Source organism: Ochotona princeps, chromosome 4 (genome assembly GCF_030435755.1).
Source record: "Ochotona princeps isolate mOchPri1 chromosome 4, mOchPri1.hap1, whole genome shotgun sequence".
Taxonomy (NCBI): domain Eukaryota; kingdom Metazoa; phylum Chordata; class Mammalia; order Lagomorpha; family Ochotonidae; genus Ochotona; species Ochotona princeps.
Genome location: NC_080835.1, coordinates 35,478,736 through 35,488,730, shown reverse-complemented (window position 1 = coordinate 35,488,730; position 9,995 = coordinate 35,478,736). Strand labels below are relative to the sequence as shown.

General features: G+C 36.7%; 1 non-coding gene across 1 annotated transcript; it reads right to left on the bottom strand.

The window, feature by feature from the left end:
* Positions 1-452: 452 nt before the first annotated feature.
* Positions 453-648, bottom strand: LOC131480268 (U2 spliceosomal RNA). Its single transcript, XR_009245391.1, has one exon. It is a non-coding gene; the product is annotated as a U2 spliceosomal RNA (small nuclear RNA).
* Positions 649-9,995: the final 9,347 nt, after the last annotated feature.

Below are 9,995 nucleotides of genomic sequence, written 5' to 3'. Positions count from 1 at the left end.
GTTTTTCTGCTAATGTGAAATGATTTCTGTAACTGATATAACACCTCAAACTGATCAATCACGTTATGATAAAAACATCTTTAGTGACGTAAAGAAATGACACACAGCGAAAAGCATGCAGTGGTACAATTGAGCCCACAATGTCTCCAAACATCCTGTTATGTGCCCACCTTTGTCCTGAAGCTTGCCCTAATATAAATAATGTTTTCCTTAAAAAATGGCTTGATAATATTTTGAAACAGATGGCAATCATGGAGGTACAAAGAGTTTGTTTACCATGCGCCTCGAACTGTTACAACATATGATATGACGCATTTTGGTTTCTCACCACCAAAAGCAGAAAGTATATGGGGTATCTTCTAAAGTGAGACAAATGTGAACCCCCCCAAATGGCTTAAAATTTCTATCTTATATTAGCACTCATATTAGGGAAAGAAAACAGTTTATAAATGGAAGTTTCTTGTAAAAAGGCCTTCTGTAGAAAGGCTGAGTTGCCCTGATCCCTTTCACTGCCTTTTAACAAAGAACAATTGAATCAGCACCAGGTGAAGGTGATGGTAATTAATGCATGACTAATTATAAGATTTAATAAAGAATATATGTTATATGCTTCTACACTTGATCTTAGCCAAAAGGCCGAGAAGCGATATGTTATATGCTTCTATAAATTCCTTTCATTTATGATCTTTTCTTTTAATTCAGTACTCTTGATATTTTAGGCAATATAGTTAGTTTGTGTTTAGTGAAAATTGATTTTGGTTATAAGTAAACCACTTGTCACTATGTAACTGCATATGCTGCCAACCGTGGAGTTCCTGGCTTCAGCCAGGTCACTGCAGGTTTGAATAAGTAGTAGCTTGCTGAAAATATTTTTCTTGAAGTCAAATAATAATAATGTTTTTTAGGATTGGTTTTGTAATCATTCTTTTGCAATGAAGTAAAAATGAAACAATTGGATGTTGTGCAAAAGCCTGTGATGATTTGTGCATAAATAAAGAAGGCAACTTTTCTGAGTTATCCATTATGAGCATCATGCCATAGTGGCCCATGTCTCCTCTGCCTCTTCTTATCTTCTCACCGATCCATGCATCCTTTGCAAGCTCTGAGTCAGCCGGAGCTGGTCTCCAGTAGTCTCCCATTTGGGCCATCCTCTACTGCTTTCCCAGGCCACAAGCAGGAAGCTGAGTGGACAGTGGAACAGCTGAGACATGAACCTGTGCCCATATGGGATTTTGGTGCATGCAAGGTGAAGATTTAGCCACTGAGCCAAGGTACCAGGCCTCCTCCTCTTCTCATTCTCCTTCTTTCCCTTCCCCTTCTTCAAGATTTATTTATGATTATGGGAAGAGCAGATTTACAGAGAGAAGTAGAAGCAGAGAGCAATATCTTCCATCCACTGGTTCACTCCAAAAGTGGTTACAAAGAACTGGAGTTGAGCAGTTTCTAACGTCTGAACTCTCCCCTTGATACAGAGGCCCAAGGCTTTTGACCATTCTCCACAGTTTTCCCAGGCCACAAGCAGTGAAATGGATGTGAAGTGGAGCAGCCAGGATACAAACCAGCACCCATATGGGATCCTGGTGTTTGAAGAGGGAGGATCAGCCAATTGTGCTATTGTTCCAGGCCCAGCCTGATTTCTTTAACATCTACTTTTTTTCTTTGCATATTTTATATAATTAAACTTTTATCTTTATTAATTGTACACACTGAAAGAGCCACATGTTGTTGATTTTTTACTAAGTGAGCACACCTGTGCTTCCATGACAGCTGAAGAAATAAATTCCTAATCCTCAGAAACTAGCTCTATTTATTCTTATTCACGACCCTGCTTCCTATTTTCAGTTTTGCTGTATCTTGAACTTGTTATGAATGACATGCTAGTACATACTTGTCATATCTGATGCTTTCCTCCTCAATAGCACACACCTTGGAGATTTTATTATGCTGTTCCTTTACATAGCTGTACTATGAAAATTTTAATTTATCAACAATTTTCCACAATATGAATAGACCACAATTTGTTTGGTTTTAGTTAATTTTTCAGTGGTTGATGGGCATTTTGGTAGATCTTGTCTAGAAAACAAAGGATAGTTAAAAATAATTTTTGGGATAAATGAAAAGTTAATAAAACTTCATTCTTTCAAAAGGATGCTGGTTTACAAACACACAGTTTAGGTCAAACATAGGAAATATTTTAGGTAGAAGCAAATATTTCAGTTAATCCAAGTTTCAGTTCCACAAAAGGAGTAACTTGTACAGATCTAAGGAAAAGTGTGGTAGTTAGAGTTCATACTACTATTTTCTCTTTCTGAAATAGGATAGTCTTACCCCCCACATACACACAACACACAAATGTGAAATGATGGGCATGTTAATTAGTTTGAATGTAGTAATCATTTTATAGTTAGTAAGTGTATCAGAACAACAGAATGTGTACCTTAATGATACACGATTATGTTTTCAATAAAAAGAAAGAAAAAGAAGAGAAAGGAAGGAGAGAAAAAAGGAAGGATTTATAACATAAAACTCTAGTGAATGTTTAGGACTGTGAAGTTTATATGAACTTGGTATACAACAATAGGACATGGGCATATAACACCAAATACTATCAAATTATAGTGAAATATTACCCAAATATGTAAATTGGAATGCATGATGTTCTGTTGATTAACTCCCTAGAAAAGTTTGCCTTCTCCATTTATAGTCCTGAGCCTACCAAGAGAAAATGTTTCCCAGTGGAGGAACTCTGAGTCTGCAAATAATTCACCCATCACACAGCCCTGCTGGCTTCCTCTATGCCCCCAGGCAACACTCTATTACTTTCATCATAGTAGCTAATAATCCCTCTCAGGTCATCTCAAATCTCCTTCTCCACTCCCCACCTCTCACTATCCATCATCTATGAGACACAGTATACTCTCCTGTTTCACAATAAAAAAAAAAATATTCCATTTCCTACAAAATCATCCACAAATTTATTCTTATTACTCTGAAAACTCTCCTACATAGCACTGCTATTTTTCTACTCTTTTTTTTTCCAATATGATAGTGTTGCTTCTTGTATTTCAAATTAATTTCCTTTAACTATATTCTTAATGTCTAAACTTTTGTACTGCCTAAGGTATATTTCTGAACCAATTATTTTTATTTTCATCTTCATTTCCAATGACTTCCTCTGATCATCATTTAGACATACTTAGTTTTCTTCAATCTCAAAAATAAATCATCCATTGTTGCTAAAACCTTCCTGGGGACCATAAAGCTATGCTGTTTCCTGTCTAGAATCACTTCTTATTCTTTACTCTTATGCACCCCATGTGTCCTGGAAATCTCCCTTCTACCACCAGTCCTCAAGAAGACCATATCCGCTTTACTACCATCTCTCCACCATGGCTGACTCATAATTTCTTTGTCATTCTACAATCAACTTGGTTCTACCTTAGCCTATCACTTAAGAGCTACTGTTCCTCCAATTGTCAGTCCCCTTTTTCCTTTTCTCTCCAGAATTCTTTGATAATTCCATCATTCCTGTGTCACCATGGGCTTATGGAATCATGACCCAAAAGTGCTATATATAATTCAATACCTGGTCACTTTCTGCTCTGAAAACCTGAATCTACAACGGCCAATTAACTATTTTCACCCTATGGGAAATTGGATGAGAACTTTCAGAATGCTTAATGATGAAGTCCACATCTTTTCTTTTCTTTTCTTTTCTTTTTTTTTTTTTTTTTTTTTTGCATTATGGCTCAACCTTCTTCCATTCCCTCAGTGAAAAGCACTATGAAAAATAAAGTGGTCTAAATCTGGAAAGCTGCTTTCCTTTACCAACACACTGAATATGTCAATGACATCCTGTTACTAAATCCCATCTCGTCCACATAGTTATACCCTATTTCCAAGATTCATTCCTTCTTATTGCTATCACTTTGCATTTGAGTTTGCACAGACCCAATGAATTAAGCAATAGTAATGTATCTGCTCACAGTTCCGGATGCTAGATATCCAGTAACCAAGTGTCGCGGAAATTGTTTTTTCTTGAGGCCTTCCTTTCTGGCTTGCAAATTACTCTTTTTTTGTTGTCTTCATGTTTTTGTACACATGTATCCTTAGTATCTCTTTCTCTGTGTAACTTCTTATTGTAACGATACCAAGCATATCGCATTAGGGTCCATGCTAACAGTCAAATTTTTTGTTAAAGATTTTATTATTATTGGAAAGCAGGATATACAGAGAGGAGGAGAGACAGAGAGGAAGATCTTCCATCCAATGATTCACTCCCCAAGTGAGCCGCAGCCGGTGCACGCCGATCCGATGCCAGGAACCAGAAACCTCTTCCAGGTTCTCCCACGCGGGTGCAGGGTCTCAAAGCTTTGGGCTGTCCTCGACTGCTTTCCCAGGCCACAAGCAGAGAGCTGGATGGGAAGTGGAGCTGCCGGGATTAGAACCGGCGCCCATATGGGATCCAGAGGCGTTCAAGGTGAGGACTTTAGCCGCTCGGCCACGCCGCCGGGCCCAACAGTCACATTTTAATCTAATTGTGTCTTCAAAATCTTATCTCCATATTTAGTCACATTCCTAAGGACTTATAAACTTGATGGCAGTGGGTATGGTAGGAAAGGAGGGGGTACAATTTGGTCAATAATGCTGTGATGTTTTTCTGTGTTTATTTTCTAGGCTGACATATAAGACAGGTATAAACCACATAGCTTAATGTGATAGGGATGTATTGTTTCATTGTTCTAAAGGCTGCAAGTGTGAAATCAAAGAGTTATAAGGAGAGGCCACATTTGCTTTAAACACAGTAAGAAATGATCCTCACAACTTAAACTCTCTCAGTAGATTAACACTACTATACTTTCTGGATGAATTATCACAGCAAACAACCCCATATAACCTACTCTGTATCTCCATCTTTTGCCATCATTCTTCTTCTACCCATCTATTTGCTACTCCACTCATAAATATCTAATAAATAGCTCCTACTCTTCCTCTGTTCAGCTACTTCGCTAAATTCTTTGGCCTTGGGACTTGGAACTTGCCTCTTCTAGGAAGCTTTCCATGACCGATTCTGTCATAGGAAGTGACATATATTTTGTGTCCTTAGCCCTTAATAGCATTCCTCATTATATCTGGCAATCATTGGCTTATTGCTTTGATCATTCATTAGCTGTCAAAACCTTGAAAGTAGGAATTGGGTTTTGTCTTGACGTTATCAAAGTACACGTAACACATAGCAAGGATAGGGGAAATTTACTGGATGTGCCAATATAATGGAGATGGACATTAATCTATAATTAGGTAAGTTTAACAGAAAGTAATAAATAATGACAATAATTAATATACACAAATGTCATGCTTAAATCCTATCATATACAAATGTTGTACCAAAAGAACTTTCATTAATATTTCTTCAAGGATTTTGAATTATGTTGAATATCTAATCTGGAAGGGAGTGATTGTAATTTCAAAATAATCCAAAAATATGCAAAAAATGATTTCAGATTAAAGCTATTGGAAAAGTATTTGTGTTGATAAATTAAAGCACAAAATCTTTCCTGTTCATTTCAGAAGGCTTATTCTTTCACTTAGTCTTCCTGTCTTGGTAAGCTCTTAAACAAGTTTTATAATCACAGCAATTATTAATATTTCAAATATTGGCTATTTGTAGAGTAAGGAGAGGGACAGAAATTAAATGTAATGACATTTGATTCCCATGTACTTTCTGTAGAACACATCCATCTTTAGGAAACATAATTATTCTCCTTTATATTAGTTCTTTCCTTAACAAAAATTAATAGCCCTATGATCCAAAACCTTTTCCTTTGACTTAGAAAAGAACAGTGTGAAGATGCTAATAACCTTCTGATTTTTAGTTAGTTGTGTAAAAAGGGGGGAAGGAAACTATATTAATAGGTCAAATCACATTTAAATAAGCTCTGAGGAACTGTATACAATTTGTAGAAATGCTATAGATCCTTTATTTGTATTGATTTGATCAACTGATTCCTAAACTTAGGAATTCTAACAAGAAAAATGCAGAATCTTCTGGAGCAGGTGCTGTGTTGCAGCAAGTTACACCACTGCTTGGGATGCTGTCACTTCCTACTCATGTGTCTGGGATCAAGCTCTTTCTCAACTTGCTGTTCACGTTCTGGTCAGTGCACGTTCTGGGGGCAGCAGAAGATGGTGTGCAGGTTGTGGAAGACCTACATGAGTTCCTGGCTCCTGGTTTTAACCAGGCGACGACCAAACTGTTCCAGGATGTGGTGGTGAATCATTAAATAAAATCTCTCTCATACACACACATAACTCTCTCTTTCTCTCTCTCTCCCTCCCTTCTTCTCATATCTCCTTTTATTTTTATCTATCATCTCTATCTCTACTTCTGTTTCCTTGTCACTGTTTCAAATAAATAAGAAATAAGAAAATTAGGAAAAAGTGCAGAATCCTTTGCCTTATCATATAAACATTCACTTTAGTGACTGGTTTTATCAGTTTGTGTAGTTTATTAGGGCTGTCATGTTGTCCTCAATACCGACAGGGGATTTGGTATCCTTGAAGACATCAGAATTCATGGATATTCAAGTTTCTTCCGTAAAATTGTATAGTGCTTACATATAACTTACACATACCCCTCTTTATTATTTCAACGCAATTCTAATTTACATACAACACATAACACATTGCAAATGAGATGTAAGTGGATTTGATGCTCTACTGAGGAGGGAATAATGACAAGAAAAATGAGGGCTACTGTGGCTTTTCTTTGTTGCTATTTTTTTTAATTAATAGTTACTTTAACTATTTTTGTTTTTGTCTATTGTATCTTCTAATGCACTTTGAATTTTAGCATTTTTTTATTTTTATATTTTTCTGTATTTTGAAAGGCAAAAAAAAAAAAACCAACAACAAGAAAGAGATACAGATACCCCTATCTACTGATTTTATTCCCCCAAATGCTCATAATAGTCACAACTGAACTGACTTGGTCAAAGTCAGAATTCAAGGACGTGATTCTGGTTTTCTCCATAGGTAGCAGGGACCTAAACATTTCTGTCATGATTTGCTGTTTTGTAGGGCAAACATTGGTAAGATGTCAGAATTGAGAACATATCTAGAACTAGAACTCATACACTTCAATGTTAATTGGGTGCATCCCAAGAAGTTTATTAATCATTATGCTCAATGTTTTCCCTGTCTTTAATTTGTACATGTTTCTGGAAAGTAAAATCTTCAGCAGTTATATGTAGTGTTCTCTGAGAGTCAAATCCTGAGTTAGGTACTCTGAAATAATGGAGACCTCATTGGGTGTCTATTGACATTGAAGAAATAAAAAAGTATACAAAAAACTGAATGGTTATAGATTCTATTTTTTATTATGAGGTATAGAAACCATGCTAGAATAAATCAAAATGGATGGAGACTACTTAGAAAAAGTCATTCATTATGGATTTGCAATTTACTAGCTGTATTTATCTGTATTTCAGATTCATCATCTATAAAATAATGAAAGCAATTATCTTACATAAATTATCTAAACATACAAGGTACTAGTATTCTTTTACTTGTATTACGTTTTAAATAATGTTAGTTGCTATGATTGTCATCATCATCAACAGCTCCTTGGATTATTGTTGATGGGTAAAATTTCTTTTTGATAAGGCAATCAGAAATACTATTTTAGGGCCTGGCATGGTGGCCTAGCAGCTGAAGCCTTCACCTTGAACATGCCAGGATCCCATATGGGTGCCAGTTCTAATCCTGGAATCCTTGTTTCCCATCCAGCTCCCTGCTTGTGGCCTGGAAAGCAGTTAAGGATGGCCCAAACAGTTGGGATCCTGCACCTGCATGGGAGACCTGGAAGAAGCTCCTGGCTCCTGGCTTCAGACTGGCACAGCTCTTGTCATTGTGGTCACCTGCGGAGTTAATCATCGAATGGAAGATCTTCCTCTCTGTATATCTGACTTTGCAATTATTACAAGTCAATTATTGTAAGGGGAATCATCATAGGAGAAACACTTTTGGAAGCAGGGCATTTTGTAGTCTATAATGTGAATTTCAAATCAATAACCCATGTCCCTATGTCAATGAGAAACAGCAGAGAATTCAGCCCATCCATTTTCAAGCATGTAGGGGGTGTTGAGATAAACTTTATAGACTGAATAATATGAAAATATAATGATTCCAGTCTGAATTTTAAAAACTGTGTTCCCTTGGGTGCTCTAGGAATTGGTAGAATAACACTGCCTCACTGACAGGTTGAAAAGATCTTTTATCAGCTCTCATACCAGCATTGTGTGTTATTTCAAGCTGTTCTATTACACTTGCCAAACAGACTGGCCTTCTCTACTTCCAGGACAAACTTATAATTCAAAAACCACACACTGAAAATAGCAATTCATTATGCTTTTGATTTTGGAATGAAGTTACAATCCTTGCTTGACTCCAACGTTTGACTACTTTTTTTTTCCTGTAAACTAGAGGTCCTGGATTGTACTTAATCTCACATACATGTCTAAAAGATAGAAATGTCTAAAAGATAGAAATGTCAAATAAAGAAAAAAGATGAGCATCTATAGTTGAAGTATCCATAGTTGAAGTTCCTGGGCTCTGCAGGCTGGTAATAAATATTTTGGTGCACTCTAGTGGTAAGAAATAGACTGGAGGATGTGGAAATTCGGAGAGTAGAAGTAGCTGCTATTGTAAAAACTGTTCTCCACTTGTGTGCTTCAATATGTGAATAAAGGGATATTTTCTGTAAACTGTTGAATTCATACGTGACCTTGTGTCCTTGTCCTTGTCCTCTCCACCCAGAAAGCATCTGGAACAGAGTGACCATGTTGTCTTTTTATTCTCCAGTTGTCAGGATGGTTTTTTAAAGGGAAAATATGATGTGAAATGCTGAAAGATGGCTGATACTGTGATATTTTTGTTGTTCAAAAAAGTATTGTTTATTGGTTCTCTCCAGCTCAAGGATAAGAAATAAAATTTCAATAAACATTTTCAGATTTTGGAATATGAGCATGTGAGCAAAACAGAAATGGTCATACATGTAAATTGCCCATTTCCAAAAGCCTAGGTAACTGTTTTTTAAATTTTCTTTTTATTCCTCCCTAACAAGTTTGTTACATCTCTGGATTTTACTCTCTCATGGTCAACTCTACATCTAACACCTAAGTTTGGGAGCACTCATTCTTTTTTTGACTAAGAATGTCCTCTTTGGAACAGTCATTATTCTGTTTCCTTGTCATGGTAATATTTTTTCTTGTGATTTATATTACAATAAATTATAAATGTTTGTAAGATCCAGCTCTATCCTAATCATACCCATAACTTCCCTAACACCCAGCACTGAACCTGGCACAGTCACTTGGAAATACTTTCAGGGAGTGAGCAAATTTATTAACAACCTGACCTATGATTTCAGATATCCATCACAATGATGGAAAATATTCACAGGGCTCAGTTCCCTGGAAGACTCCAGTTAGTCCTGAAAATTAGCAGAAGTGAGGCTGGTTCTCAAGCTATTGTTCCCTTGGGAACGAGGTGCTACACCAGCAAAAGCTAGTTTAATACCGACTTTCTTCTTTCTTAACCCGGGTCTACAATGATTGTGCTTAAGCCATTCAGGGAACAGATGAAACTGCACTCAGTTCTGTGGTCAAATTGTCTTACAAAGTAAGAGGTTTTGTGTGTGTGTGTGTGTGTGTGTGTGTGTGTGTGTGTGTACGCACGCGTGTGTGTGGGTAAAGTAAAAGAAAGACAAAACCAAGTTGTTTATATTTCAGCAGAAAGACCTAAGTTTGCAGAAAATGGAGGTAATCAAATGGATGCTCCAAAAAGTTCACCGCTTGGCCTAAAGCAGGTTAGAGAACATGCCTAGGCCCCAATTACTTCATGTAACAAACAGAAACATCATGTACAGAAGGAAATGAAACAGCAAATGGGAAGTGCTTTGCAAAGACAATGGTTCTCAAAGTGCTGAAGTCTTT